Raw genomic sequence first — 4,579 nt, forward strand, 5'->3', positions numbered from 1 at the left:
TACTATAGCCCATTCTTTTTGCTAAGAGATTTGATAGATTGTTTTTAAAAGGTTTTTATGATAAACCTGAATTACAACACCACCGTCATTTCCATACTTCATCCCAACTACACGCCCACTTAAGACATTTCAATGGCTGTTCACTGCTTTAGAATAAAAACTAAAAATCTTTACACAGCCTATGCGTTTCTATATCTCTGACGTTCTTTGCTCCTGCTCCCTCTCACTCCGTGTGCATCAATTACAGCAGGCTTGCTTGCTTTTTTTTCAAATCCTTGAACACACCATGGTTTTTTTCCTTCCACAGAAGATACACTACAAGGAATATTTGCAACATATACAACAAAAGCTCCACATTAATAGACAGAAGCAGCTCCTTAAGTCAATTCGGAAAATATATTATCTAAGTAGAAAAAAAAAGGTAAATCACTGCAAAGAGGCAATTTGAAAAGGAAACACAAATGGAAATAAATGTTAAAATGTGCAATTTCACTAGTTTTTAAGAATATGGAAATGAAAATGGGAACAATGAGATGGATATTTGCCTGTGGACGATTCCTAACATTGACAGAGACAGAAGGGCAAGAAAATTGTACTATCTTTCTCATCCACTTTTAGATATATATAAAGAGATATCAGCAATTTGTCCTCCAGTATTAATTATGCATTATGAAGAAGACCTACACTACACACCTAAGTACAATTTCTAGGAACACAAGAAAGAAACTGTGGATAATAGAATATTGATATATTGCTTCAGGGTGTACTTGACATCACAGAGAAACTATATAAAGCCAGGACAACGCCAGTATTTCACATTTTTTATTGCACTCAGGAAACATATAAAGCCATATTTGCAATAAAGGTAGAAAGGAGCAAGTGTCACAACAGTGTTTCCATCAAAACACTTGAGAAATTCTGCCCTCCAAAGAAAAATATCAGATTGAATGCCATGTGTTCATCACTTAAAAACAAGAGTATACGATGCATTTGATGAGTTGATATGCCACTTGCAACTGCTTGTCAAAAGCCCAAATATGCACAGCTTGTAAATAGCGTCACTCAAACTAGAATTGTAGAAAAGATTGAAATGTAAACAATGAGGGAACACATGAGGGTACAATGATTGTACAAGTCAATATTAACTCTGCTAAATCATTTTTCATATTTTACTTTGAAATAGTTATAAATTTACAAGAAGATGCCAAAATAAGAGAGAGGTCCTGTGTGTCATTCACCCAGTTTCTCCCAATGACCACATATTAAGTAACTATCACCACCAAAAAATTGACATTGATGCAATGTGTCTGTGCCATTTTATTACATGTGCCACAGTAATGTTGGACCATGTGTATTACATGTGTAGATTTCTACAACTACCATCACTGTCAAGAACCAAGGCAATTACATCACCACAAAGACGTCATGCTACCCTTTATAGTCACACACCTCTCCATCTTCTCTCTCACCCCCATGCCTAGCAACGCACCATAACCACTCCTTCTCTATAATTTTGTTACTTTGATCTACTAAATCCCATTTATCTTTAATTTTGTGTGCATTTGTAAATTTAAGTATATATTTTAAATTGTTTTATTTATTCATGTTTCTTTTTTAAAAGTTATTTTATTGTTGTTCAATTACAGTTGTCTGCATTTTCATCCTACCGCTCCTCCCCCCAGCCAAACCCCCCTCCCTCCCTTGCTTTTATTCTCCCCCTTGGTTTTGTCCATGTGTCCTTTATAGTAGTTCCTGAAAATCCTTCCCCCCATTATCCCCTCTATCCCCACCTCCCCTCTGGCTACTGTTGCACTGTTCTTACTTTCAGTGTCTCTAGTTATATTTTGCTTGCTTTTTTCTTTTGTTGATTATGTTCCAGTTAAAGGTGAGATCATATGGTATATGTCCCTTACCACCTGGCTTATTTCCCTTAGCATAGTGCTTTCCAGTTCCATCCATACTGTCACAAAGGGTAGGAGCTCCTTCTTTCTCTCTGCTGCATAGTATTCCATTGTGTAAATGTACCATAGTTCTTTGATCCACTCATTTGCTGATGGGCACTTAGGTTGGTTCCAGCACTTGGCTATTGTAAATTGTTCTGCTATGAACATTGGGGTGCACAGGTTATTTTGGATTGGTGTTTCAGTGTTTTTAGGGTATACTCTGAACAGTAGAATCGATGCATCAGAAGGCAGTTCCATTTTTAGTTTTTTGAGGAAATTCCATACTGTTTTCCACAGTGGCTACACCAGTCTGCATTCACACCAACAGTGCACTAGGGTTCCCTTTTCTCCACAACCTCTCCTGCACTTGTTTGTTGATGTGTTAATGATGACCATTCTGACTGGTGTGAAGTGGTATCTCATTGTGGTTTTAATTTGCATCTCTCTGATGGCTAGTGATGCTGAGCATCTTTTCATATGTCTCTGGGCCCTCTGTATGTCTTCCTTGGAGAAGTGTCTGTTCAAGTCTTTTGCCCATTTTTAATTGTGTTTTTTTGTCTTCCTGGAGTAGAGTCATGTGAGTTCTTTATATATTTTGGAGATTAAACCCTTGTCTGAGGTATCATTGGCAAATATGTTTTCCCATTTAGTTGGTTCTTTTTCAGTAAATGTAAATACCTTCAATAATAACACTCTAAAAATATTTCAGAAATAAACTTCACAGCTTTCAAACCTTGTCCAGGTGACAACATTAAGTGAATCTGCCTGTGGCTTAACCAATTTTGGTAACTCTAACCCAATGAGCTCATTCAAAATAACAGATGAAAATGTTGACAAGTAACAATTTCAGCACTAACTAGTAGTATACATCCTCTTAATTTGTAAACACACCTCATATCAACTAATATAGTTTTTATAATGAATGGAATCTATTATATACCTCATGTACTAATCTACTTCCTCCAAAGACCAACCATTCATACATACAAATATAATAAATAGTTAGCAACTACTATGTAATTAATAATGCATTAATACATGTGAAGAACTATATAGCCTTAAAGAACATAAAATAGAGATGAGGACTTAAGGTATTTTAAAATATTCTAATGTTACCTTTTATTTTTCTAGTCTCATTCATTGAGCACAAAGTGGCTACTGCTTACTTATTATATAACTGTTCATTTTAAATACTACAATGCCATAGTTTTAGATCTTAGTCAAAGGATGCCATTAATATCAGCAGAGGTCTTCACTCACCTCCATTAACTAAAGCTTAGAATATTTTTGTTTTGGACTAGAGTTTTATTCCAATTACCATTGGATTTGTAGTTCAATTAGAGCTCGATAGGCTGATCCAAGGATGCATTCAATCACCCAGCACAGAAAGCTCAACTCATTTTTGCACATTCAGTACCAGATAATCCAGATTTTCTCCATGTTAATAGATATTTGGGCATGAGAGAAAACTGTATCAGTCTGTGTTGGCCATATTAGTGTATAGTAACTAGAGCCAGGGTTTCATTTCCTGTATAAAGAAGTAAATAAGTATGAAACAAACAGGCTACTCACAGTAGAGTCGATATGTTACTTTTACAAGTGAAAAATTATATAGTGACATGACATATATGTTTCTTTTATTCAATGTTTTATGAGCATGTTTATAAAATGAGTTAACATATATTGTAGTGATATTATTTGAAATAGAATAATCAGTTAAGAAGATAGTATTATAAAATATTGAGGTATGTTCAGTTGCTAATGTTGTTTCTTCTGTACTTATTTCTTTTGTGGCTTGTATTTTTTTTCTTCCAGAGATAATTTCTATAAGACTATACTTTCAAGGATCACTTCTATAGTTTGTTACTAGGGAAGTTCCTCTTAATATGAAGATAATCTCTACAACATTGGGTTGAGAGTATGTGATTTAGGTAGGTAAACCTTGTTTAATATTCAGTTCTAACATTTATCACATTGGTGGCCTTGAACAAGTATTCCCATTTGTAAAATATAATACTGTTTTATCTGTTTTAGGGTGGTTATAAGAGTAAATTAGGTTTTCTTTATGGATACTTAGCAAAATACCTGGCATAGAATAAGAGTTCAATCAATGTTGGTAGTTCTTATTTTATTTATTATTATGTTTAACACCAATATTTAGAAAATTTTTAAATGTATTAGTATATAATCTCCATTAATATACACAGTTATCTCTTTAGAACTTCCATAACATTAAAGATAACAATGAATAACATAGTTCATCTGTAATTAAATATAATGGCCAAATAAAGGCATCTCACCCCACTCTTCTTAAAGACAACTAAAAACAACAAAGACAATGGCAATCAGAGGAGAAAACTCCATCTACAATAAAAATAGGAAGGCACAGCAAAACCACAATTTATGACTGAGAACTGCTGAATCCAATGAAATTTGTACCAAATCAAGAAAGCTTTCTGAGAAGATATCAACACCTTTTAATTTTTCACATGCAGGCTCCCTATAACCAGCAGAGCCTGAAGGACTCAAAGAATGACTCTGCTTGCAATAAAAATGTCTGAAGAGAGAGAAGGGTGTGAGAGTGTTATCATTGCCCTTTCATACTATGGAGAAGTGGAGAGAGAAAGCAGAACAAG

At 34.4% G+C, this 4,579-nt stretch overlaps 1 pseudogene; it reads left to right on the forward strand.

The window, feature by feature from the left end:
• The first annotated feature begins 3,771 nt into the window (after window positions 1-3,771).
• LOC112296446 (small nucleolar RNA U3) lies at window positions 3,772-3,867 on the forward strand (annotated as a pseudogene).
• Window positions 3,868-4,579: the final 712 nt, after the last annotated feature.

Source organism: Desmodus rotundus, chromosome 4 (genome assembly GCF_022682495.2).
Source record: "Desmodus rotundus isolate HL8 chromosome 4, HLdesRot8A.1, whole genome shotgun sequence".
NCBI lineage: Eukaryota > Metazoa > Chordata > Mammalia > Chiroptera > Phyllostomidae > Desmodus > Desmodus rotundus.